The 27,988-nt window shown below is 54.6% G+C and overlaps 1 protein-coding gene across 1 annotated transcript in view; it reads left to right on the top strand.

Moving 5' to 3' along the window:
- Positions 1 to 27,988, top strand: part of SULF2 (sulfatase 2) — a 436,121-nt gene that overhangs the window by 174,230 nt on the left and 233,903 nt on the right. The gene's annotated exons all lie outside the window — the stretch shown is intronic.

Below are 27,988 nucleotides of genomic sequence, written 5' to 3'. Positions count from 1 at the left end.
TTAAATGTAGAAATCATCAAAGTCCTGGAAGAAAATAAATGACTGTTTACACAATATTGGAGGATTTATCAACATAAATATGGAAAGCAGGAAGGGAAAGTTGGTGGAATATGAAACAGAAACTAAAAAGATTGTTTCAGTAGCCACAGATTTACCTGGAATGTCATTGCTCGTCTTCCTTCCCTCACTGCCCCCTCCCTGCCCCCCAGACACGACACTGCCCCCCAGACACCACACTGCCCCTGGTGCCAGCAATACATGAGTTACAACCAAACAGACGACATCCTGGCCCTCCAGGTCTGCCTCTCGCAGGGCAGAGTGTGAGCAGGATACACAGGTGACATGTCACAGGTCAAACCGTTTGGATGTGTGAAGACCACAGAGGACGGGACAGAAGCTCTTCTTGGCTATTTACATATTTTAAGTCTTCCAATTCTCAGAACGACGCTGGGGTAGGTATAGTTACTGTCACATTTTGTAGACGGTAGCAGAGACACAGAGTGACTAAGGCGGTTGCTCAAGGTCATGCAGTCAGTAAGTGGCAGGCCCTGGGCTCTTCACTATGATGATGGTGGGCAGGTGGAGAGGGCAGGTACACCATGGAGACTGTGCAGCCACTGAAGGTGGCACTGTAGTGGCACGTGGCTCAACACACCAAACCCTGCAGTCTGCTTTAGCAAAACCCCAGGTTGAAGGCAGCATGGACAGGCTGCCCAGGCTGGTCAGCAGGGACTTGGGGCCCTAACTGCATGCCGCATCACACAGCCCTCTATATAAGAAAACTAGAATGAGAAAATGTCCATTGTCTGCGCCAGAGATGGGGACAATGGGCTGAGATCCAAAAGTCTCCTAGCTGTGACCTAGCCAGCTAAGCACTCTCTCTATGCCTCGGCCACCTCCTCTGCCCATTGTAGGGCTGATAATAGCTTCAGGGCTCCTCAAAGCTATAGTGAGGACATACAGGCAGGGTCCTCACTCTGTGCCTGGCAGGGGTGAGTGCTCGTCATTCTTGGCCAAACTGGCACAGCTTTGGACTTTGCAGAGCATTGCTCAAGTACGGAGGAGGAGGGCCTGTCGTCTCCTGGACCTTTGGCTGTGGAAGCAGGACTCCAGAGCTCTCCCCTGGGAAGCTGAGCAGGGCTGCGTGGAGGCTGGCCGGGTGGCTGGAGACCCGCTGTCAAACCCCAGGACCAGAGGGCCGTCAGATGCTGCTGTGTCATCTCCTCCATCTCCATGGCAGAGGCCACACACGCTGTTACTGATGTTCCTGGAGGCCCCTCGCCCATCGCAGCTTCTGGGACCACCCTGCTCCTTGGCTCACAGCCCCTTCCTCCACAAGTCAGCAGCTCTCTGCCTTCCTTGTCCCCTCTGTAGTCACCTCAGCCCACTCAGGGGTCCAGGATCATCTGCCTATTTCAAGGTCAGCTGCTTGATGACCTAAGACCTCAGCCCCCTCCTCGGGCCACCTCGTATCACCTCCAGCTGCAGGGAGGCGGAGGTAGACATCTCGGAGGTTCTTATCTCCGGCCACAGGGGTCACTGTGACCAGATCTCCTCCTCCATCCCCCAAAGGGAGCCCAGGCCCTCAAGGAGAAAGGCACTGTGACTTCCTATTGTGGTCACACTGTCCCGAGGCTGGCTCCCAGGCCAGGCTGTCCCAGGCGGGGGAAGCTGCACCTGGTGGTTTCTCAGGTGGGTGTTCAGAGCCACTTACCCTGAGGGCAGGTCCCCAGTGCTGTGGAGGTGCCGGGTGACACCTCCCAGCTGCTCAGCCAGGGGTCCTCCCCCTAGCGATAACCCATAGGGTGAAGCCAGCAGCATGTGACTCTGTGCAGGAGTTATAGCAGGAGGACTGTGAGGCCACCTTCTCCATCTCAGCTTCATCGCAGCCTGTTTCAAAATAAACGTACACTTCCCTCCCCCCAGAAGAGACCATGGGTGCTGCAGTCGCGCCTGGGCGCGGGCTGCCTTGGGAGCTCACGTCCCCTGTTCCCTCATCGGGGTCACCAGGGGCCTCATCACAACACAGCCCTCCTGCCAGCTGCAGGGGCTGACAAAGGTGGCCAGGCGTGTGTGGCGGGGTCCTCGGGCGGAGAACAGATGGGGACCTGGCCACATGTCCCATTACTCACAGGGGCGGCTTCCTGTGAAGGGGCCCAGCAGCCTCAGGGGAGGGGAAGGAAAGAGGGAGTGTCCAGCCTCTGTCCTTCTGTCACAGCCACCTGGGGCTTGGTCAGTGATGTCCTCCATTTCTAGAGTCCAGGGGAGCCTGAGAATGGTGCCCGTGGCAGATGGAGCCCATGGTGGCACTTCTGTCCTCAGCCATGAGGACAAGAGGGGACCTTGTCCTCCACAGGGACCCATCCACAGGAGAGCTTTCCGTGAGCCCGTGGCGGTCTTATGCCGGGTCAGCTGGGGTCACAGTGGAGTGTGGGAGAGGCTCCTGGGACAGAGACAGACCTGCCTTCATGTTCCTGAGAGCTGCATGACCTTGGACTACGACCTTGGGCAGATGGTTACCACGGAGTCTCAGAGCCCCAACCTACGGAGGCGGGCTGTCCGCACAGCGTGGCCGGTTTTAAGGGCTGTGTGAGGTGGCGCAGGGGAGGGTCCCTTTCCTGCTTTAGTTTCTCAGAAGGGGGGAGGAGCCCGCTTCCGGGAAGGGTGGACGGCCCACGGCGGAGCAGCGGGAGCTGAGCCTGCACTGAGGATGTGGCACTGACCCCCATCCACGCCACCCTGGCCCACGCATCGTGCACGGAGGCAAACGCCCAGGCAGGGCTCACTCCCCAGCCTCCCTGTGGCCACCAACAGGTGCCCAGTGAGGCGTCAACGGATGTCCGTGGGGATTCCTGAGAAAGCCCTGACCCGGTGCTTCCTTCTCCTCCCTCCCACCTGAGGGAAGTGGCCAGCGTAGAACCAGAGGCAGTAAGCCTGCAGGACGCCACGGAGGCCGAGTGGGCAGACAGCCGGCCTGGCCCTGGGACTTCCAGACTGGTCCCGCACTCGCCCTGACAGATGGCCGCCGCTGGGCTTCTTCATTTAAGCCCTCTCAACGGGATTTCTGTTACTTTCAACCAAAATGGTGGAAATGGATAGCCACTGTGACACGGAGGAAGAGACTGGGCGTCCCCGGGGGGACATGGCTGCAGCCAGGGAAGGACAGGAGGGAAGCAGAAAGGCCATGCAGTGGCCAGGACCGTGGGCAGTCCACCCTCCAGCTGACCAGGGACCCACCACAGCAATGTCCCACCCTCCTTTCAGCGACTGGTCTAGACCCACTGGTGGTCAACGGGACCTGATGGGATGTTTCTGGAAGATTCTAGAGAAGGTTTTCAGAATCTTACGAAGAAAGGACAACCCTGCTCTCTTCTCCCTCCCGTGCACCCTTCATGCCTGGACCTGCCCGGAAGCGTGGGCCGCCATCTTGTTGTCAACAGGGGAGGGGACCACAGATGAGGCTGATGTCCTGAAGACCTCAGAACAGAGCGGGAGAGACGCAGTCCTTAATGATGTCCTTGAGCCACTGGATTGCCAAACTGCCACCACCCAACTCCCGGGTGAATGACAGTGATCGTCAGTCACCGTCGCTGAAAGTACTTTGAGTTAGGTTAAGTGTTACTTATGGCCAAGGTCATCCTAATTCCACTTATTTGAGGAGAAGAGCTTTGTCATTGTCACCTGTGTGGGGACAGTGTGTGGGTGGCTAAGTTACCGCAGCATGCGTGGCCTGGTTTTATTTAAACTCTCCTGGATAGATCGCTGGCACTGACTTCAGGGCAAGACGGTCTGCCTTTGATCAGATTATCCTATTGAAGGGCAGCTCAGCTTGAAGGTCAGAACAGAGACTGTGGTGGTGCAGGCTTGTAATCCCAGAGACTCGGGAGGCCGAGGCAGGAGGATCACAAGTTTGACACCAGCCTCAGCAACTTAGCAAGGCCCTCAGCCTTGCTAAGACCCTGCCTCAATAATAATAATAACATTAATAATTTTAAAAAGAGCATGGACTGAGCCAGGACGCTTGAGTCTGAATCCGGGTCCTGCGTGTCTCTAGCCCTGTGACCGCGTGTGTCACTTGAACTCTCTTTACTTTGCTCACTTTTAGGACAGATGGTAGGAGCACCACCGCTCGGGCTGGCTGCAAGACTAAGTGAGAGGCCAGGTCCGTGGCTGGCTGGAGGTGAGTGCTCCCCAGGAGCTGGCTCTGGTCCTGGTGACGCCCAGGCCAGCAGCACCGTCCATCCCACATGTCTTTCAGTTGTCACAGCAGAAATGTCCTCATCCCACAGATAAGGAAACCAGGCACAGAGGGTTACGCTCACTGCCAGAGCCCACCTGGGAGGGGCGTGCAGAGCTTGGGCCTGGACCGAGCTGTGGGCCCGGGGCCGCAGGGTGGCACTGTTCTCTTCTGGACCCTGTGCGGGGCGTGCTCCTTCGGTGCCAGGCTCTTGGTGACGCCCCCGCTCCAGCCATTTCAAGGCACCACTGTAATTCCTCTTCTGCATTCTCGAGCCCTCTGAGCGGGTCAACAGGCTGCAGAGAGGGAGCCTGGCCAAAGCCCGGCCATCTGGCTCGGCCCAGGGACAGCACCTGCTGCGGCCAGCTGGTGAAGCAGATGAGCTACTGAACGTGCCTCTGTCACAGGGAAGGGATCCCCAAGGCCTCCATGAGGAGCACCTGCTTCCCACAGTGAAAGGCGCCCGTGCCCTGGCGCTTCGTGAGCTGCCTAGCCCAGCAGCCCAGAGGGCATCAAGCTGAGCGAAGCCACCTCTCCTCAGGCAGGCTGCAGCACCGCCCTTGGGGCAGGGGCACGGGAGAAGGAACTGACTTGAAACCAAGTCACACAGCTTCCGAGTGCCGTGAGCCAGGCTGTGAACCCAGGCCGCCTGGTCCCCCAAAGCCCCGTCTGCCTACTGCAGCACTCAGCCGAGGCACGCTCCACGCTCCGAGCGTGGACTGAGCCGCGGTGCCCTGCGTGGGAAGCCACTCTTCCCTCCTGTGGGAGAGGTGACAGGGTAGGCTTTGCCAGGTGATAATGACAATAATAAAAATCAGCGGCTGACATCTGCTGCGTGCTCACAGAGTGCCAGCCGCTTTTCTGAATGATGTATCTGTGTGTCCTCGGTCATTCCCAGTGCACTTCCGAGGGCCATCTCCATTATTCCAATGTTACAGGCGAGGCACAGGGACGTGGTGATACACCCAACCTCACACAGTGGAGAAGAGGCAGAGCCAGGATTTGAACCCAGAGTCTGGCATCAGAGCCTGTGACCTCACCACTGGACCAAAGGGATGGGGAAGACCCTTCCTGGGCAAAGGAGGGGCCGTGAACCATGCCAACCAGGCCGTGCCTGGGGAGGACAGAGGCACAGCGTGGGGTGGGGTAGGAAGGGGAGGGGAATGAGAGGCTTGAATCAGGCCAAAAGGAGGAAGCGCCTTGGCCTGAAATTGGGACAGATGGTGACAGTGTCTTCCAAGGAGGTCATGTGCTCTGAGAAGGGCAAGCGCTAGAGCTTAGATCTTAAATGTTCCCACAGGCCCTGGTCAGAGGCTTGGTCTGCAGCCCCTGGTGCTACCGGGAGACGCTGCAGCCTCCAGGAGGTGGGGCCCATTTGGAGGAAGTTAGGTCATGGGGTGTACCCACCAGGGGCTAGGGGACCCAGTGTCTTCGCTTGCTTCACCACATGTCCCCTGCCATGATGTGCTGCTTCACACAGGCCCCCAGAGCAACCAGACCAGCCATGAACCAAAACCTCCAAAACGGTGAGGGGGGAAAAACCTTTTCTCTTTTTAAGTTAATATCTTCAGTATTTTGTTACAGCAACGGAAAGCTGACCAAGACAGCAAGAGATCTGTGTCCTGATCTCAGCTATAGTAAACGGGGGATCATGTCACCAAGACTCAGCCTTGTCTTTTGGGAAATGGCCATGTCACTGCCTAGTGAGATAAAAATCTCAGAGCACAGAGTAGCAGAAAGGTGTGAGAAGTGAGAAATATGGGGTTTGTATATACTTATATACAGAATAAACAGTATATACAGTACAAAGTGTAAGGTGGAGATACCGGGGCACGAGGCTAGATGGGCAAGAGGTGGCAGGGAACCCAGTGTCGTGGTCTGTGTCAATCACCACAAGCAACAGAACCCACTCCGACTGCTCTGAGCAAAACTGAAATCCATTACAGGATGGTAGGCAGCGCAGAGAAACAACTCGAGGTCCAGAAAGCCCAGAGCAGGAGATGCGCAGCCAGGAGCAGCCCCACCTCAGGGCACTGGACCCAGGAAGGGCACCTCTGCGCAGAAAGGTCAACCAGGTGCCTCCATCGCCCACCTCCGTCGCCCTCCACCTTCCTGTGGATCAGCCTCAAGCAGGAAGAAGTGGCAGGAGATGCCACAGCCACATGACTGCCCCACAGCTGTCTGGCCCCTCTCCTGCCCAGCGGGAGGCTCTCCACACGCAGGGTGGGCACTGGGAACACGGGGCAACCCCCACACTCCTCAAATGTCCCTGAGAGGGTCCAGCTGCATTTCCGTTAGATCCTCCAGCAGGAGCTTGGAATCGGGACCTTAGAAGGCCAAGGCCAGACCAGGGAGGCCAGGAGGGATCAGGAGACACCAGGGACCTGGAATGAGATGGTGGCAGGCGTGGCAAACAGGGACACCTGGGAGGTGAATGAGGAGAACGGAGAAGGCTCAGGAGCACTGGGCCCTGTCTGTGCCACAGCGGGACCACGGGGTGGAGGCCCAGCCCCAGACGCTGCCCTTCAGGGAGGTGGTGCCGGGGAAGCTGGAGGGCCGTGCTGGCTTTACGCACAGGACACTGGTCTCCCTTGAGATCTCTGCCCAAGAGCATGCTCCCGAGCCAGGCTTCTTTATCCTCCTGCTTTTCAAGGAATCAACAGGCCCCAGGCGTGGCAGCCGAGGGCACCATGATGCTTACGGGAGCCGGGGCCTGTGGACTGCTCACCTTGTAACCCAGCGTCTCGGCATGGGGCTGACCACTGCCATCGACGGACCATAGGCCCTCGACTATGGAATGACTGTGTCGGCTGGAGTGAGATCTTCAAGGAGATCACTTCCAGTGGAGAGAAAGGAAAAGGGGCAACGTGCTTCTGTGTCCCCTCCCTCCTCTCAGGCCAGGGTGCTCTAGCTGGCTCCGTGTACCCACTCGGCCCTGGCTGAGGCGGAGGCCGCAGGACAGGCCGGTCCTCGTGAGCTCTGGCCACATTCTCAACCCACGACAAGACTTCGGGTTTTGGCAGAAAGGTGGGGCCCTCAGAGAGGGCCAAAATGTGAGAAGGGCTGTGAGAACAAGCAGGGTGGAGGGCAGCCTTTAGCCCTTCTAGTGGGTTCCAGCTACCGCTTCTGTCCAGTCCCAGGCTCCGCTGTCCCCAGAGGGGGACCCTGGCAGGTTGTTAGACACCTCTGCGTCTCAACATGCCCTGAGAGCAAGCGCCCTGAGCTTCCTGTGAAGCCCTGCCAGCCTGTTGGGCCTGCGGACCTGGTCCCTGCTGTCCCTGGCCTGGAGAGCTTGGCCACACAGCACCTTCTCAGCGGGTTGCTTTGCCCACTGTCACCTCTAACCTCTCAAATGAGCCTTTCTTCATGGGACGTTCAGATTCTCAGAAGACACGGTCTTCATTTGCTGTTGGGGTGTGTCGCTCACGAGGCTGGTCAGCCATGAGCCAGGGGTGTTGAGGGGACTCTCCGGGTGCCTCCTCTGCCTACCTGTAGCAGTTGGGGGACGTATCTGGCTGCCACTTGGGGGACTCAAAGCCACCGTGTCACCATCCTACCACTGCTCTCAGGAACACTCTCAGGGACGCGCCTGGGGGCTCCCTGTGAAGGAACGGGTGCCTGCTCCTCCTGCCCACATCCCTGCACCCTCTGGGGTCACTGCCACGTCGAGACCCAACCAAACCAAAGGGCTTCACTCTCTCCCTCAGGGTCCAGCAGAAAGGTGCACCAGGACGTCCGCTCACCGTGACAGGCCAGAGCCTTGTCAAACACCTGCTCTCCCCGGGAGGCTGGATGACGTGGCCTTGGGCCAGTGCAGTGGAGGGGCCCAGTGGACCTGGGGGCTCCGATGTGAGGAAGAGGCCTGGGGCTCCTACTCCTTCTCCCGAGTCTCTGGACCGTCCAGGCCCTTGTGAGAGGAGAGAGGAAGAGTGGTCGGGAGGGCGCCCCGGGGTCCCTCCCCACTTTGGAGTGTGGTGGCTCCTGCCTCGGCTTAGTGCCTCCCACCCCAGCGGCTCTCATGCCGCCAGCCCGGCCTGGGATGTACCCGGGGCTGGAGGACTGCTGATGTCCCCTCCCAGATACAGAGGCCCTCGTGTGCCCCAGCCAGGCCACCTGGCCCTGCATCCTGTCACCAGAGCACATTCAGACAAAGAGGCCAGTTCTGTCTGGGCCACAGGGACACCAAGCCAGGTGTCCACACTCCATCCTGCTGGGTCACACCACTTGGCACCAGCCCTGTGAAGCCCAGCTGCCGGCTCTGGCCGTTCTGCCAAATGCCAGCCTCTTGGCCAGAGGGAGAGCACAGTGCCGCCTCTCATTCTGCCCAGGCCCGCAGGCAGCTGCTGATGAGTGGGCGGGGCACGTGGTCACCACCGGGGCCTGCGGACAGCTTCCTTGGGCAGCGACAGGGTGTGGAGAGAGCTGCCCTCGCGCCCTGCGCGTCAGCCCCTGCAGCACTGCTGGCTTCCGCCACGTTCTCATCTCAGGCCCTCTCGGCCCAGACACCTGTGGCCCCGTCCTGTGGCCCTCCAGGCAGGAGCTCACGTGGCGAGCCTCCAGTTCCGCCTTCCTGGTGCGTCCCCATCTTTTGGTAGCAGCAGGTGGCTTTTCCTCTGGTCCTCACAACACCCAGTCCCTGTAGCAAACGTGGGACTGACCCCACCCTGAGCTCCACATGAGGTCACTGTGGCCTGGCCAGTGCGAGAATTCCCGTCCCTGGGAGTGTCGAATGAAGGATGGTCACCTGACCACAGCAGAGCAAGGAGGGTTTGCCCTAAGAGGTTTGCCGGGGCTCTTAGGATGGACTCTTAGCAAAGGAGGCCCGTCTTCTGGCCTGGCCGAGCTGTAAGATGGGCCTGCTGCTCCCCAGGCCTGCTCCGCCCTCACAGGGGCAGGCCTGCTGCCCGACAGAGCAACTGACGAAGGAGAAGCGGCCCGAGAAGGCAGGCAGCTGGGTCGGCCCAAGCCCTGTCGTGCTCCTTGGTGTTTTAGGCACAGGAGCCAGTGAACACCTCTTTGGCTTGGCCCCTGTTGAAATAGGTGTTTGTCTCTTAAATGGAAAGACTTCCGCTTGCTTATGACTCTCCCTCCTGGACCCACAGAGCAGCCCTACGTAGGCAGGGGCCAAATCCACACCAGGCAGAGCGAGAGTGGGGCCCCATCAGTGTGACTGCCCCTCCTCTCCTCGTCTCTCTTCCCTGCGGGGTCCCCGCCCTGGCCCAGCGCCTGGCTGCTCCTCCACGCCTCCCTCTCCTCCACTTTGCTCTCCTTCGTCACCCCAGGCCGAGGCTCCCTTCCTCAGCCCTGAAATCCTTCCACGCCAGCCTCAGACCAGGACTGTGATTGCAGCAGAGAACGACACTTTCGGGATCCCCCTCTCTCTCTCCTTCTCAATAAAATGTTCACTTTATTGTAACCTATTTTATGATTGTGGCAAAACGTGCCTAACACAACACTGTTAACCATGTTTCATGGACAGTTCTGTGGCATTAAGGACGCTCGTGTTGTGGTGTGACTACCACCCATGGACTCCCTTCATCCTGAAACGCAGAAATTCGGTGCTCAATAAACAATGATTCCCATGCCCCCTCCCCGCAGCCTGGCACCCCCGCTTGGACTCTCTATCCCTGTGACTCTGCCCGTCGAGGGACTTCCTACAAGTGGGACCGCACTGCAGACAGCTATTCACTTGGCATGACATCTCAAGGTTTGTCTACGGTGGGCTCCGTGTTAGAATGTCCTTCCTTTTGGAGGCCGAGTAACAGCCGTTCATCTGTCAGTGAGAGCAGGGCTGTGGGCATGGCGAGTGTGTGTGTGCACGCCTCCCTTGGAGAAATGTCTGTGCAAGACTCAGAGCCTCTTCATGCATGTCCTTCCCTCCTCGGTTTACCCCTCCACTCAGCAAATACCTCTCGAGTATCTGCATGTGTCGAATATTGGTCTCCACATCACAACCAGGACCAAGACGAACCAACAACCAACCAAACAGAAAGCCCACCTCCACGAGCCGCCATCTGTATCCATCTACAACACAGTTCTCGTCTCTGCGGGCTTTTGTGAGAACCGATGAAAGAATGTCCGTGAACCTCCAGCAGGGGCTGGACACCAGCTGGCCCTCGCCCACTCCTCCCCTGGCTCCTCACACTCCTGCTCCTGCTGGTCCTCACCCCTCGACCATCTTGCCCTCCCTCCACCAGCACCCTCTCCCGACCTCGCCTGCTTGGTGGGCCTCCCACTGGCTGCTGAGTCTTGGAGCCACCCTGCTTAGGGGGCCTGGCAGGGGAGTCCCTCCCCTCCCTTAGTTTTTCTTCTGAAATTTGAGAAGGCACTTTCAGGACCCTCACCAAGCATGGAAGGTCAGCTCCTGCCAGGGAGCCGCTGTTCTCCAGCCCAGATGGACCCCGTGAAGGAAGCACCCACTTCTCGGGGAGAGCCTCCGTCTGGCACCCCATCGGGGGTCTTTCACGGAGCAAGAGCTATGTGTCGTCTGGACATGGAAAGGAGCACCGATGTTTACCAGGAGGAGCAGGGGACAGCGGGAACACCCAGGGACTGACCCTGAGCTGGCTGAGCGACAGATCATCTATCAGCCTCTGGAAGCTTCTCCCAGGGAGCTGGGCTCGCCCCACTGTAGGCCACACAAGTCTGTCCTCAGGGAGAGGTGAAGGGACCCTGATAAATGCCCACTTCTTCCTAGCCTTCTCTTGGGCTCGCTTCCACGTGTTCAGCTGGGGGCGGCCTCAAGGCCATGGAGGGGCACACTCGGAACAGTCCACTGCTCCCAGATGGAGTAATTTGAGACGGGAGGCTGCCAGCTCCTCAGGCCTGGGTCCCAGAGCCAAGCAGCCCTCACAGATGGGCTCTGTTAGCTCCGGGCCCTCGGGCCAGGAGCTGGATTCACTACCAGCCCGTGATGGATGGTGATCAGAAGACCTGGAGGGGGCAGGCCTGACCTCACAGTGGGCCTTTCTCCTGCACGACAGCAGCCCCGAGGGTCCAGGCTTCCACAGGTGCAGAGAGAAGCGCATCCCCTTGTGAAGATGGGAGGAAGGGACCGGAGCTCTGTCGTGTTCCCAGCTCACGGCCACCTGGCTCCTCCTGCAGCCTCTGCCCCACCAAATTCCTGGGCTGCCTCCTGGGATGTCGGTGTGTTCTGGGCCCCGACACAGAGGTGCACTGTTCCTGCAGCTGGCCTGGCCTGATCAGCAAAGCTGCACCCGAGTGGAGGGACAGACGCTCATGTTGTGCACTTAGGTGACTTGGTCGCAGACCAGCTTGGGGGTTTAGAAAGCCCTGGTGAGATGACAGTGCCCAGTGAGGCCTCTCTCCCTGGCCTAACCCAAGGGATAGAGAGGAAATGGGCAGTAACTTCACCACCAAGTAACCCACTGTCACCAAACGGAGTGCTCCTTCTTTGGGATGTCCTGTGACAGGGATGGAAAAGCAGTTTAAGAATTATTGGGAGCAGAAGGGACTTAGCCCAGAGCCCTGGGGACCCCTGGAGGAAGCAGGACCAGCTGAGGGGGAGACAGGGAGAGGAGGGAGATGGATCTGGCGATGTCACCGACTTCCTGTCTCTTATCTTCAAGCCTCCTGCTTTCCAGCTGCAGACAGTGACCCTGGAACTCGTGGACCTTGGAGAGCAAACAGGGGTGTTCATCATCCTTATGTTGGCAGAGCACTGGCTTGGACTGTCCCAGGCAAGCCAGGGTGGATGAAGACATCAACAGTCAGAACTGGCACACCTCCACAAGTCATCTTGTTCCTAGCGGTCTTCAAAGTACTGTGTCAATTAATTGATTCTCAATTGATTAATTGATTTGGGGGTGGGTGTTCCTCAGATGGTCATCCCAGACCTGAGCAAGTTACTTTAGGTCTCCTGATTTTGGATGTGTCAGATATGATGGTCACTGTTGTTTGCACCCATTTAAATGACCTGCCATGTTTCTAGAATTTCTCATCTTATGAGCTCATGCCTCCCACAGGAAAAGTTAGCCTTTAATATGCCCCTTCAAATAAGCTAGATTGAGTTCTCCTATTGTAAGTTAAGACTCATAATGGATAAAAAACCCCTAGAGACAGCTATGCCTGCAATCCTCCTGTGAACTTTTCAATTAAACAAACCTCTCTCTCCTTGTCTCATACGTCAGTTTAATTTAGATCCTTGCCACTTATGGCCAAAGTTTACTTAACAAGTATAGAAACATACTGTCAAAATTAGGGGATGGCGAAGAAAAGTTAAAACACATGTTAAATTCTCAAAGCACAATTCCTTAAATGTCCCCCTCCCCACCATCTAGTATTTCCTTTTTCACTCTCAGCCCTTTAACCAGAGTCCTGGCCACCTGAAAGCTAAGCTAACCATAGACAATAGTCAGAGTGCATTTACTACAGCTATCTCTTAGTTGTTGGCTTAGAAAATGCCAGCGAGGCTCCAGTCTGCTCCTCTGGATGGTTCCAGAAACGAGCTGAGCACCTGCCCGTGTCCTGAGAGGTGGTGGTCTCTGCAGAAGCCCACCTTCCTTCCCACCTTGGACTCAGGCTTGCTGCATTGTGAATGTATCAAAAGGTCAAGAAGACACAAAACAGCAAATTCTGAAAGGTGTATAGCCCCCCCACCCTCCCACCCTCTAGGAGAAATACGACCCTGAGAAAGGCAGGCTGTCCAAATTAACCTCTGTGCGCCCTTCGAGTTGGGTCCTGTTATCTACACCCCAGATGACTGACTCCGACGTGGAAGAGGGTTTCAATAAAGAGAAAAACTTGCAAACATCTCTGCAAATGAGATTCCCATTTGTGCTAGAAGTTCACATTTCTAGCATCATCTGGCTGGGCACCGTCAGAGCTGGAAGGGGGAGGGAACAGAGGACGCTGAGGTCAGCCCTGAGCTTGTTCGTGTTTTCACAGACAGGCGCCGCGCTGGATGCCACCTCTGGAGGGCAGACCCCAGCCCAGGACCTCTGCAGGGATTTGATCAGGATTTGACTTGCCCAGAAGAGAGCAGGGCCAGCGGGGTCGTTCCACTCTGTTTTGTTAAAGGAAAATTCAGCTAATACTTTCAGAGACATCAGTTTTGTGTGTGTGACTTTAAATGTCATCTTAAAAAATTATTACACAATGAAACTGACCTTTTGTGTAGAGCGCAGGTCTATGAATATTAATGTATACACAGTTTTGTATAAACACAACCATACTCGGGATTCAGAAAATTTCTATCCTCCTCTTAAAGAAAAAAAAAAAAAAAACCCTGCTCCACACCATTCCCCTAACGTCACACCATCCCCCACGACTCCCCGCGCCAGGTTCTGTTCTCCATTACTATGGTTTTACTTTTTCCTTTTTGAGAAGGTCACCTGAGTGGGAAATCGTACACAGAGTCTAACTCTGACACCGTTTTCTTTCATTCAACCTAATGTCTGAAGAAGCTTCCTGCACCCAGGCCTCTGAACTGTGTCCTGATGCTTTAGCCACACACCTGCCGCAGGAGGCCGCGCTCCCTCCATGTTTAGGCAGCCTCTGCAGCCACGTTTCTGTGGGAACGCAAGTTTTCTCCCCGCTAGGGCGAGCACCTAGGAATGGGGCCGCTGGTCACCTGGGAGGTGGATGTTTACCTTTGCAAGAAACCGCAGAATTCTTTTCCACAAGGACTGTACCACTTTGTGTTCTCAAAAGCGGTGCCTAGTTCCTTTTGCTCCACCACCTCTTGGCCCTGGGTGTTGGAGGGTTGTTACTGCAGCTGAGAGGTGGGGAGGGCATCCGGGCAGCTTTAATTGCATTCGCCTCCGGCTGATGGCATGGAACCTTTGCTCATGAGCAAACACTGCCCGCCACAGACTTGCTGGTGAAGGGTCTGTTGGAGACTGGCTCCAGTCGGGATGTTTTCCTACTCTTGAGTTTTAAGAATCCTTTGCAGATTCTCACCAAGCCTTGGTCAGATATGTGATTCTCCAACATTTTCTCCCAGTAACAAACTGGACTTCTTATTCTTTTTGCTGCATCTTTCATGGGATGGAAATTTTTACGAAGCGATTGTATCAGCTTTTCCCTTGTTGATTTGGGTTGCTCCCACACCTCAGGCCTTCCTCCTCCCTCAGTCCCAGGGATTCCTACCCTCTCTTAGACTCTGTGTTCCCATCTGTTGCATGAATGTCCACCACCACTCACAGCAGGGATTTTCATAACAGCTTCTTCAAGGCCACTGTCAAAACATCCCAAAGCTCTGCTACTTCAGCGCCAGTGTCTGCCTGGTGCCTCTGCCCAGGAGTGCGGAGACCGGCCTGGTTCTCCAGTCTCCAGGGATTTGCAGATTTATCCTGGACACTTCCTATGTTATGCCGTAAGACTCTGGGTCTTGTTTGGGTCCTCTCTGCTGACGTCACAGGCCTGCTTAGGAGCTTGGGCCTGAGGGAATGGAGGAGAGAGCGAGCGTGGGGCTGCCCTTGCCCTCTGAGTGTGAGGTCTCCCCCAGGCCACCCCAACACTCTCCATCTTCTCTCTACTGCCCACTTCCATGCTGGGGATCAGGCCACGTGAGATCCAAACACCACTGACAGCCCAGTTTGGTGGGACTTCCAATTCAGGTCTTCCTCCCAGTTCACCTACAAGTGGCATTGCAGGTCCTCAAATCGCTGCTCCAGGTGACCTTTCCAGGTCCCGTAGCCTCCCCAGTCGGGGAGACGGATGGCGTGCTTCCTCCACCTTCCCCTGAACAGAATCGGTGTGGCCGGCCCTTCCTCCCTGTGCTCACCACAGCTGTCCTGTGTCACAGGCCAGGTGTGTGCCGCCTCGGCTGCTGCCAGAGCTTCCCCACTCGCTCCTCCTGGCCGCCCCAGGACCCAGCTTAGGAGGGGCCAAAGGAGCACAGAGGTCAGAAAATCCAGCTCAAACTGGCCCAAGTGATTCCTCTTCTGCCCTCAAGGCAGAGATGAGCAGCAGCAGGCTTCCTGAAGGTCCAACCCAGAGCCCTGAAGGATTTCCCTGTCTCCTTTGTCTGTTTTGATCTTCTGGCGGTTCTGGTTTCCATCTGTGGCTCCTGGAGGTCTAGAACAGACCTCCCCCACAGGGATGAGCGGGAGGAGGGAGGCCCCGTAGTGCCCTCTGCCTACGTCCCCCAGCAGCTACTGAAAGGGTAAAATTTCTAAGCTGCAAGGCCTGAGTTAAAAAGTGAAGGACCAGGTATTGTTAAGCTCCTCTGCTACACCCAGAACCTGAAATTCCTGTAGCTGTTAGGACAATACCCGGAACTGCCCAGTAAATATTCCCCCTGACCCTCTGGTTGTTTAATAACCCAGGACCCTGTGTAGCTTGGCACGTAGGCATTCAGGGCCCAAACCAATCAGTTTGAATGTGTACCCCGCTTAGGAGTGACCAATCACCCCCGCCCGACCTGTTCCCGCCAATGAATGTACTAATCATGTCTCAGAGTTGTTGTTCAATTTTCCCGCGCCTCATGATGATTTGTTCTGATGTATGCAAAGCCCCCACCCTCCCCAAAAAGTGTACTTAAGCACTGCTTCACCTCTGCTCTGGGCTCTGGGCTGCTCTATCTTCCTGAGTGAGCACGGAGCCCCAGCGCGCTGGATTGGATCCTCAATAAATCCCCTTCTGCAATTGCATGAGTCAGTCTCTTCGTGGTCTCTACCTCCCACATTCTCGGGACCCTTACACTACCACTTCACCTTCCCCAGCGGGTTCCGTGTCTACCCCACACCCATCGTCAAAGCCAGACCCTGGGGCTGAGCAGGGCACCGGGGCTCCCAGAACACACACCTGCCAGTAGGAGGGTATGTTTCCCAAAGGACATCACACTATGAATATTAGAAAAGAATAGACAGATGCTGTGAAGTAAATGATTCAGATTAAATTTTAATGTAAACATCAAAAGTATTCACTCATCCTGGATTAATTATTTTAAACTATTTATTGGCTCAGATAAGCAGTAAGTTCACAGGGTCAAGCATCAGGAGTGGCTAGATCAAGGTCTCTTTCTGTCTTCTTCACTGTGGTGTGTCCTTCCCAGCCTGGCCCTGGTCTTCCAAGGTAATCAGCAATTCAAATCACAATTTCTTCCACACCCAGAAGGAGAGCTCCAAGGAAAATAAATGTTTTTCATTGGTTGGGCTGGTCTGTGCCCGTCTGTGCTGATTGGCTTAGGCCTGGTTTTGCTGGCCCACCATAGGGCAAGGCCTGGGATTGCTCTGGTCATCTTAGACCTGTCAGGGCTCACTGCTGTGGCTGGGCATCGGGTCAGCTTCCCTGAGAGACGGGAGCTACCAAGGAGGGTGGACACCCAGGACGCTCGATGGGCAGTCAGACACTGGGATGGTACAAAGGAGACCTGCCCAAGCCGCAAACATGGAACCAAGTCCTTCCAGAGCAGCTCTTCTCTGAACTTCCAGAATATTCAGTTTGTGACACTTAGTGGGCACAAAATCAATTTTTGATGATGAGATTAATGTTAAAACAATCCAGTTATTAGGAGGGAGTAAAATTCCAATCACACTTAAAATTAGGGTTCCCAGTTCTAAGGCTGATTCCACTCAGAGGCACTTTAACAGAGATTCTGCTACAGCCACGACTGCGAAGAATTGTCAAAATATTTTGGAGCTAGGTAATAATTTGGTATCTATTAAAATTCTACCCTCCAAAGCCTCTTTTCAGTGAGCACAGCATTGAGGATAGGAGAGCCAGTGTCAAAACACTCACTTCATACGCTCTAATCTTGACTCCCAGGCAAAGGAAGTGCTGTCGTCAGCTGACACATGTCACGAAACTCAAGTCAGGGATGGTTCTTAGGAAGGGAGCTGAGGAGAGTTCAGGACATGGAGCCCCACAGGATTCTGAGATGAAAGGCAATGTAGTTCCAAGAGGGTGACGACCTTGAGGACTCTCAGTCAAGGTGAGATCTGAACAGAGGGCCAAGGACTAGTAAGACGGTCCTCAGAGCCAGGGGCAGAGTTCCAGGAGTGTCCAGGTGTGGAGTCCAGACAACCAGAGGGATATTTTGTCCAAGGGCCTGGAGACCATTGACAGGTTTGACGATTTGCTGGAGGGATTCAAACCACGCGGCATGCAGCCATCCTCCTGCCTCTGGTTTGTTACAGCAAAGAAAGCAAAATCACAAAGGAAAGAAGTGCAGAGGGAGTCCAGAGGGACCAGGCTCAGGCCCTGAGGGTCCCGCCTCCTGGGTCCCACAAGACATGCTTAGCTCCCCCAGCAAAGAGCCGTGACATCTCCCAGCGAAGCTCATCAGGGACAAGCTCATCAGGGACGGGTGCCTGGGGTTTCCTGGGGGCAGGTCATATGACCCCCTAACCCATCGAGTACCAGAATTCAGCCTCCCAGGAGGAACGTGGTGCTCAGCATAAACCAGACAGTTTTGGAGGCCCAGCAGCCATGCCGTCAGACATGGAGGTGGTGCATGTTCTGGGACCCCAGCCAAGGGCCAGCCTCGCCAGCAGGCCCTGCCAAGGCCAGTGGTGGGCACACTGCGGCGGCTCTCCCCTGCAGAAGGGTCACAAGTCCAGTTGGTACAGCCAGGCCCCTCCCCTTCTCCAGCCACTGGGGGTGACAGAGTCACCGAGCATCACTTAGTGGACACCCACATGTGCCAAGCTCTTCAGTGGCCGTTGTCCGAGGCTCTCCTGGAAAGTAAACAGCAGTGACTATCACTGTCCCCATGATAATAGGAACCTGGGGCAGGGAGAGGGTAAGTCACCTGACTGCAGGTGCGCAGCAGGTCAGCGGCAAGGCCAGGAGTCCCACGGTGCTCTCAAGCGGGATAGCGGGATGACACGATGATGGTGACCCCCACTGCCAGGCCCAGGCTCTGAGCTGGGCTCCGCACAGGCCACTCACAGCCACTCTGAGTCTGATGTGACCCATGTCTCTAATTCCTGGAGGCTCCCACAGGATTCAGGAGACCCTGTGTCGGGTCCAAACCCCAGGATGCATTTCCTGGCTGGGTCCTGCACCTGCCCCTGCCTCCCCGCTGCCCTGTGTGGCACAGCTGTGACTCCAGCTGCAGACCCCACACAGCAGCAGCTGGGCAGGTCATCACACGGCGAGACTTGAACCCGGATCCTGCAGGTCCAGGTGCTGCCCGTTCGCATCACTCCACTGTTAAGAACTGAAAACATTCCTGCTGCCTTCACATCTCTGTGCCCACAGGGCCCCAGAGGCTGCAGCTTGATGCCCCAGCCTCTGGAAAGCACACAGCCTCCTCCCGCAGCCTCCTCCAGCAGCCCCTGCTCCCGTGCCGCCCCGTGTGTGGCTTGCTGTCCTCCACCCAGACTGAGTGCAGGTGCCTTCAAGCTCATCTGCCGCGCTGGGTGTCCCGTGTTGGCTGTCTTGTACTGTCCACTCCCAAGGGGGTGGGCAGGGGATCACGGTGATGCTGGAGGCCGTGAGGAGGGTTGCTCCGGGGAGCTGCTGCGACATCACAGTGGGCGGAGTGTGGCAGGCAGTGGGCAGGAGGGCGTGTCACCCTCTCTCAGGACCAAGGCCAGGGGTTGGTGATGGCAGTGACCAAAGAAAGGGCTTTTTGTCCACAATAGAGAGGGGTATTAAAAAAATCTCCTTTGTGTGTTTGTGGGGGTAAGCCCCGTGCCAGGACGGTGCTCAGCTTCCCGCCCCATGAATGTCATAGCATGTTGCCCCCCCACCCCATGCAGTCCAGCAGTGGCCCTGCCTGACCCCTCCGGTGATCTGACCACTTCATTGTCCTCTTGCTCTTTGCCTTTTCAGCCATTTTGCTTGCCTTTGGCTACAAGCTCTCAGTTGTAAAGATCTGCTCTGAGAACACAGGGATTCCTCTCATTAACTTTTTGTTCAAAACACAGGTGGGTTCCATGGCAGGTGTTGGATCCTTAAGGAAGCAAGGAGGCATAGGGCAAACAGTCCTGGCCCTCCAGCGCTATTTGGCCTCCTGCAGGATTCTGGGAAGGAAACATGCTGACCCCTTAAATGGTCAGGCCTGGCCCTGCCCCAGGGCCTTTGCACTCACCATGACCCTGCCTGGTACTTCTTTTCCTCCTAACTTAGCCCACTCCTTCCCCTCCCTTAGGTCCCTGTTCAGCAGTTACCTTCAAAAAGCAGTCTTTGTTGGTCACCTTATAACCCAGGACCCCTCCCGTTACTCTACCTTTCCTCACCGTTCTCGCTGCCACCGGATGGAGGGTGTGTTGTCCCTTATCTCTGCCCCTCCCCAAGTCCCCAGGGCAGAAATTAATTTTCCCAGTATTGTAGTCCCAGCACTCTCCACTTAAAAGGAAGTTCTTTAAACTCGCTGGAGGGAGAACTGAGTGAGGACGCTGGAGGGAGAACTGAGTGAGGGTGCTGGAGGGAGAACTGAGTGAGGATGCTGGAGGGAGAACTGAGTGAGGATGCTGGAGGGAGAACTGAGTGAGGATGCTTGAACCGGAGCCTCCCATGTGCAGAGGCAAGGACAGGGACTCGGAAGCCACCCTCCAGGGAGTGGAGTTTGGAGCAAAGGGGGACACAGTTATGAGCTTGAGAGGTCGGTGTGCAGACCTTGCTCCTTCCTAGGGTCAGTAACTGGTGAGTTCCTGCCCTGCTACCTGTCCTTTTACTGAAAACAAAAACAGCTGACCACCAGGTTGGCCAAGCCCAGGGACCCAGGCCAGAGATGGGAACCCATGTCCATAGGGGCACTCATGAGCACCACGTCCCTCCTTTCTCCCCACAGCTCCAGAGGGAGGGAAGCAGGGAGGGAGCAGCGGCTGCCTGAGCCTGTCCAGGACTCCTCTCCACTCACCCCAACCTTAGCTAACCTCAGATAAGGTTCTTCAACCCAGCACAGCAGGAGAAAGGGGCTGGGAAATGGCTGAACTGACCTCCTACCTCCTTTAAGCATATGCACCGCATGAGATCAGAAAGTCAACAAGTGAATCAATGAACAAAAGCGTGAGTAAATGCAATCGGGTGTGAGTGGAGGTGTGCTCTGAAAACGACTCCCCCAGGCTCTGCCGAACGGAACTTGAGAACGTGTCTGTTTGTCAGCTGCTGCCGACCCAACCCAGTGGTCCACCGTAAGCACCAATTCTTACACTCTCTGGTCCACAAGTCAACTGTGGTTTGGCTGATGATCAGGGCTGGGTTCCACCAAGCAGGCATTGAGTGGCTCATGTGGGAGCATCCCAGTTTCCTTCCAAGCTATGGGCAGCCACCTGGGCATACCTTCTCACAGCCAGCCCCCTGCAGCAACAGTGAGCCAAACTCTGTGCATATTTCATGTTCTGTCACCTCCTCTGACGTGCACTGATCAAACCAAGTCACTTGATCAGACCCTGGCTGACCATGTGGGCAGTGCTCTCCACCCCCAGTGTGAAGCCAGACAACAATCCAACCACCATGCAAACTCTGCCCTAAACAGTGATCCAGTCAAACTTCAGGCAGCAGTGGTCACAGTCGGTGGGATTTTCATTGTCTTAGCATTACTTCATTGTAATAAAACCAAGGGAAAAGCCACCTAGGCAGGCTCCCCCAGAGCCATCTGTGGGGGTGGGCGGTACAAGTCAGTGACACCAACAGTGCTGGGCGACTGGCCTGGGGCTTCCCGCCAGCGCAGGGATGTGGTATGAGATCATCTCTCGCTTCCAGCAGGTGGGTCCTGAACACATTTTAACTCCAATTTCAACTTTTAACCGCAGCTGTTGCTGTCGCTGGGGACCTCATCTCTGCCCACTGCTGCAGTAAAGAACTCACAACCGGTTGTCTGGAATTTCTAAATTAGTGCCGCAGAGAGCCAGGCAGATTAAGAACCAAGACAGGCTCCCTTCTAGGGGTGGGTGCTGGGCTCAGGTGGCTGGGGGGCCTGGCATCCTGAAGGCACACAGCAGTTCCAGAAGGACCCTGGGTCCCCTACAGAGGAGAAGAGAAGTGGGTGTGGCTGTAGCAGAGGAGGATGGAAGGTGCTAGATACACGATGCAGCCCAGGACTTGCCTGTACCACCTGGAATTGGTGAGAAGGTACTTGCCAGCTTGCCTTAGGCTTCTTCGGTTCCTAAGTGTGTCCTTACACTACACAGTGAGGAGGGTCGGGTGTCAGATGGGCCACAGTCAGACTGGAAGACCCAGACCCCTGGGCCCACGACTAGCTCAGGGATCCCCAGCATCGGACGAGGGGGACAGTCGGCTGCACCTGCAACTGATGGGTCCAGGCTCCTCTTTCTCCTGTTCTTCCACTATATGGAAAGGAGGCTTATCAGTCAGGATACTGACGTAAGAGAGAAAGCACCACCAAACTGGGTAGTGTGGGGAGATTTTAATAGACAATAGGCAGGCAAGGGTGTGGGTAAGTAAAGAAAGCCACAGAGGACAATGAGTCCCACTGGGGCTAGCAGGGACCCTGTGCAGGGTCAGGGGTGAGAGAGGTGTCTAGAATCTGGAGATGGGGTGGTCACTGGGAATGCAAAGAAGCCTACCTGAGAGAGATGCAGGCACCCTGTGTCACCCCACAGGTGGAATAAACACTCTGCCTTACTTTCCTTCCTCATTCCTGCCCACGGCTGGGGTCCCCTTTGGCCAAACCAACAGGTAGCTTGGAGAAAGGTTGCCCATGGATGTGGTCCATGCAGCCAGCTTCCTGGGGCAAGGAGGAGGAGGGAAGGCAGCCACACAGGGGGAAAAGGCATGATCATTCGGAGTCTAGAAAGATGTCTTCCCTGCTGGGAAAAGCCCAGAAAGCTGTCCCCTTAATATAACAAGCAAGATTCAATCATGGACACACCCTTTAAAAGGCAGTCTCCTCTATCATATTAAGAGAAGGAGACCCCATAGAATTTTGCTTAAAGGATTCTTTAGCATAAGCTATGACATATGTATGTTGTTTTGACCCCTTGTGTTCTATTAACCAAAATGATAATGCAATTAAAAATAACTTGAAGCATCAAGACTATAGCCACATTTAAAACAGTTTTCCTTTACATGCATATTTTTCTTGCAATGATGTGACAGTGATCAATAAAAGCCTTCTAAGAATAAAAATATGATACATTAAAATCAGATTCTACCCGAGAAGCACCAGCTCAAGGAGGAAAAAAAGAACAATGCAAAATTCCTAACAAAGCAAAACCCCTACGTAGATTGTGTAGAATCAATTACGGTGGGTATCAAATCACAATGATATCGAGGCTGGAGGCTGTTTCCTGCAGAGACAACCGGGTCCTGCGGGGAGCAGTCGGCAGGCTACACGAAGACTCTTCCATTTGGACATCACCGGGACTTGGTGTTTTCTGAGCCACCTGCCCCACAACATGCGTAGTAGAAAGTTACGGCCAAGTTTCCTCTTCAATACCAGCAGGTATCCGTTTAGTTACTCCCTGTGAATCAACAGTCTAGAAGTGTCTACGTGTAACACGTAAGGACACCTCGGTGCATCCAGAGTAAACGACTTTGGGGTTCCAGGTAGTTATTTTGCCACCAAAATCAGCCACGTGGCGGCCGCTGTGTGGGCGGAAGGTGCCGACGCGCAGGGGGACGCGACTCAACCGGAGGAGGGCAGCCCGGGGGAGCCGAGGGACGCGGGGCGGCTCAGGGGTGCCTGCTCCTGGGAGCGACCCTGGGTTTCTTGGGGAAACCGAATCAGAAGGTGGCTTGGGGGATTCAGAAGACTCCTCCCCGTCACGCCACCAGCATCCGCCAAAGGCCGCCAGGAGCCACGGTGCGGCGCGTCCACCGCCCGCCAGAGCGCGCCAAGGCCAAGGAGGCACACTCGTCTTTTGGTCCTAAGTGACACAAATGCCACGTCCAACTGCTTTAAAAAAACGAAAGGAACTCACTGGTTCATGACCAGGACAAGCGTGTTGAGCCGGCTCCGCGGGCTCCTGTCTCGGTGGCTCTACCACCCCCGCCCTCCGCCGCCTTCACAGCCCACTCTGCAATGGCGCCTCTCCCTCCTCCCGCCAGCTGCCCCGGGGTTGGCCCTGATTGGCTCCCAATGAATCACGTGCCATTCATGAACCCATCACGGGGCCAGAGTCATGTGCTGCCTGATTGGCCGAGCCTGAGGCACGTGATCACCTCTGGCCTGAGACCCACAAAGCCCAGGTTCCCAGCGCCAGCTCAGCCTCCTGGCCCCGGTCGGGGTGAACCTGGGCAGGCACAGCTGTCACCCTCGCATCCTTCCACACCGTGGGCCTCTGAGCCAGCCTGATGTCCTTGGGCCCTTGTGCTTTGATGGCCTTGGTGTCGGGGCCTCACTCCTCCGGCCTCCCCATGACTCCTCCCCGACCCTGCTCCCAGGACAGGGCTTCTGCCTCCTCCTCCTTCCTCCTCCCTCCTCCCGAACGACCCTGTGCCTCCCTGTCCCTCCCTGTCCCCAGCTCACTCTGCTTTCTTTACCGACATCCAGCCTCTGGGTTTCCAGCTATGTCACCCTTCAAGCATCTGAGCCCTGGCTGACGTCACATTGCCAGGGGCACGTGGGCAAGAGCTGCTGCTGGAAACAGCCCTTCTCTGTCGCTCACATGAGGAAGTGAAGCCACCATTTTCTCCTTTAATCATTAAGAGGCCTTGGGTCAAAAGCAATAAAACTCTTGACACAATCGAAGTTTTCATGGGAAAGGAATGAAATGCTGACTTGGATGTATTGATGTGTGTGTGAGAGTGTGTGTGTGAGTGTGTGTGTGTGTGTGTGCACGCACGCACGCAATTGGGGGGTAAAATGGAAGCCTGTTGATTGAGTCATCACAACTTGTTACTAGCATTGGAAATACAGTACTTACAACTGCATTTAAACACACATAAATAATACTCTGTTTTCTAAGGATAGATGACATCATTATAGCTAACACCTTTATTCCTTCTCACGTTTAATCATGACAGTGCTCTGAGCAGGTGCTGTTTCAGTGTTCATTAGCAAGCAAGGAATCTGGAGGGGCATGGTGAAATTAGGTGACTTGCCCACGGTCACACAGGGATCAGGGAATTCAGGCCTACTGTTGTATTCAACTTCTTCCCACTGAAGGTGGGTGGCCATGCAACTGTCACTCCAGCCAATGCCATGGGAAAGAACAACATGGGGTTCACTTTGGGGTTGACACCTCTAAGATCTACTGTTTCTCCCCTGGGCTTTCTTCCCTTTCCCAGACCCTCCGTGGTGGAGGAGCTGCTGTGGTATGCTGGAGAGGGGTGCAGGCTAGAGGCTGTCACTTCCCCCACAAGGGCATGGCCTAGAGTAGGTAACAAACCTTGTTGCTTTAAGATGCTAAGATTTGGGCTAATAAATTAAAGCATCATCCTACTAAACAAAAGCTATATATATATATGTATGTTCTGGAAGGCTGATGGTAAAGAATTGAATCACATTTATGAATTCTTTTTAAAAGATTGTACTGATGTTCATTGTTCTATTCTTTTAAGCCTTCTGGTATTTTTTAAAGGTAATCGATACAGCCATGTCTCTTTATATAAGAATACTTAATGTTATTTAACTCTTGGTTGTTCGTATCAAGAATCATATTCTTGGGCTGTGGCTGTCTCTCAGTGGTAGAGCGCTTGCCTAGCACATGCAAGGCCCTGGGTTTGATCCTTAGCACCCCCTAAAAATAAATTAATAAAATAAAGGTATTGTGTCCAACTACAACTAAAAAATAAATATTGAAAAAAACCATATTGTTTTATTATTAAAGGCTCCTACAGTGTTGTTCTGTGCCAGGCACACCGTTCTAAGTGCCCCCCTAATATTAACTGCTTAAAGGTGACACTGACCCTTGGAGTCAGGTATTGTTAGCACAGAATGAGTAATGGAGCAGGATGTGACCCCAGGAAATTTGGTTCCAGAGGTGTGTCTTTAACCATTACCCCAACCAGGGAAAATATCTATATCGTTATCCCTGTCCACTCCTCTGAGACTTGGAGAAGAGCTTGTCATATAATGAGACTTCAGTAGTCTGTGGAATGAATGCATGAACTCCATGGGAAAACTGTCACCATTCGCCAAGTTGCCATTAGTGTTCCCATATTGCAGGAAGGCAAGAGTCCAGCAAAGGGAAGGGCCGGGCGGTGCAGCCAGGAGGTGGGGAGCCTCTGTTCCACACCCCAAATAAATAAAAACCAAGGGAAGGGTTTCTTTTCTTCCCTTCCAGCACACAGTCTTGCCTCACGGTTAGTCTTGCCTCCTCCATCTAAGATGGCATGGCCCTGAGGCATTTCGCCTCTCGTCCAGGGTGGTTCTGGGCTCTTTATCCCACAATGAGGCGCAGAGGAGCAGAGCAGCCTGACCCAGGATCCCCCTGCTACAGGAAGGGGATGTGTCTTCCAGAAGAGCACCGTCTGGAACAGAACTGCTAAGAGAGTGGGGGCTCAGACCTTGACCTTATGTCCTTACGGAGGGTCCACAGAGGATGCGTCCTTCCTGCCCCCTTCCTAAGAGCCACAGGTGCCCCTGCACAGAATTCTGAAGTGGGTGCCACACGAAAGACCACAGCCCCCAGGGTCCCTTCGCTCCTCCCTGCCTTACTCTAATTTGCATACACATTTCCTGAGCATGAGATGCAATGGCGCTGCAAGAACACACATCCGGATAATAAGTGGACTGAGGACTCCTTTCTGAGCCATTTCTTGAAACCACTATTAATCAGAGAATAATAAACAATAACATAAGAATTAAAGACAATACTTGTTAAATTTAAAAAGTAAATATTAATTAATACATATAAACTCAAGGCTCAGGTGTTTAAGAGTTGCTTGAGGGCCACCTCTCATTGTGACTTAATTAAGAAACTCCTCGGAGAAGCACCAGGCTATTAAACAGAAGGTGACAGGCTGGTCCGACTCAGGGCTGCAGAGACACGAGCCTTCAGGAGTCTTCTCTGCTCCTATGAAAGCAAAGTGGGGTTGCGTTCTGCTGGGGACAGATTCATTTGTCACTGTGAACTCTCTAAGGACAGGGATGTCCAGTTCAAAACTAATTTTCAACCACCTTTTCATTTTAGTGGTTTGGGAACGGAATCCATCGGCTTCAACCCGAGTATATCTGGTCACCTGGTGCAAATATCTAGGGCCCCAGTGAAACTTCAACACATAACAGGAGCAATTGGTTCTCCCTACTCAGTGCCCCTGGTCAAAGGCTCGGACCCAGACCAGGAGAAATGACCCTCTGTCCTCTTTGTAATAGTTTTATACAAATAACATTCAGGGCTTAGTTTCATCATGATTTCCAGGAGAGAAAAAAAAAAAAAAAAGACTGAAGAGGGTGGAGAGAGGAGGAGATGGAAGTGGGGGAGGTCAGCAGAGGTGAGTGAGGAGGTGGAGCGTGGGGGGAGGAGGCTGGGAAGGAGAGGTCCCTTGGTGGCATCCTCCATGGCGGTGGGGGAGGGGCAGGCAAGAGCAGGGCTGGCCCTGAACAAACAAGACAGGTGTGAGCACACCCAACTGAGGGCCCCGGGCTCCATGGACAGCAGGGGTTACCCCAGCCTGAGCTGGGGGCTCTGGGGACACAGACACTCTTGCGGCACGTAGTGTCACTGCTTCTACCTGGGTCTCCCTGGGCGCAGTCTTGCTGTCCTTCCTCCCAGCCTTCCTCTCACAAACACTATTTTCTCATTTTAGAAAAAAACAAAAACAAAACCCATCTTTCCCTACCCAGAACCTTCCACGGGCCCCACTCCAGTGAGGATTCCGTGGTCCCCCCAGCAACCTCCTGGAGACACGGGTTCCCAATACAACGCAGCTTTGATGTTTATACTGATCATGTATCAAGTTTATTGTTCGTTAATGTCGTTGTGGTCACTTTGGTGTCACAAACGATTCCCATGTCACACACGGATCCAGAAGAAATTTCGAACATGGTCAATCTAAAAGTAAAACAACTGGTAAGATTGAAATATTTTAAAATATGGTAGATCTCTCAGGAAGAAGCAGAGGGACGCTCTGTTTCCATCTTCAGACAGGCTTGTTATTTACAGCTGTAGGGTCCAGCTCCCTCTGGGTACATTTAGCAGGGTGAGGCGGTAGTTTTATTGCAAAATATCAGTGTTCACCCCACTCTGAGCCCTGCACACCTTTCTCATTTTGTCCTTTGCATCTGACTCATTTTTTACAGGAGAGTTTTTTGCTAACTTTAAACTCAACTCCTTCAACCTCCGTCGCTTGCTTTTTACTTCAGGCCTAGCGAGCGGCTTTCTCTTCGGTCCTAACTTTTCTCGAGAAAGTGCCCCTGTGCTAACTCCTGAAGGGTGGGCCAAGTGGGCAGGAGAGGCTGGCAGCCTGGCATTGCATCCTGAGCAGGGGCTGGTCCACCCACCAGCCTGCCCCATGTTGCCACCCTTCCTGGGGTCTGGGCACCATGACTGCCGTTCTACAGATGATTCCAGTTTCCTTCCAGGTTCTTCCCTACCTTGCTGGAAGGTGGATGCAGCCACGGGACTGACTTTGCTCATGACATGTGGGAGGAAGTGGTAGTGTCCCTCTTGGGCAAACAATTTAAAGGCCAGCCTCCATTACAGCAGGTTATCTTCCTCCTGCCACAGTGATCATGGAGAAACCAAGACAGCCTCTGTGAGCCTGGGTCCCACGGCACAGAACTCCCAGGTGGAACTGCAGCCTTCTCATTTTAAGCCCCTGAGATATCTGGTCTTATTTGTTACTGCAGCATACATAACCTCACCCATCTTGAATACTACCTTGGATCATTTGCAAATACAGATGCTCCTCCACCTGCAATGGATATCCATCTGATAAACCCATAGGAAACCAAAAATATCATAAGTTGAAAGCGCACTTAATACA

The sequence above is a fragment of the Spermophilus citellus genome (genome assembly GCF_964194105.1).
Source record: "Spermophilus citellus genome assembly, chromosome: 4".
Lineage (NCBI taxonomy): Eukaryota > Metazoa > Chordata > Mammalia > Rodentia > Sciuridae > Spermophilus > Spermophilus citellus.
The sequence above is the reverse complement of the archived record's forward strand: the minus strand, read 5'-3'. Positions and strand labels throughout refer to the sequence as shown.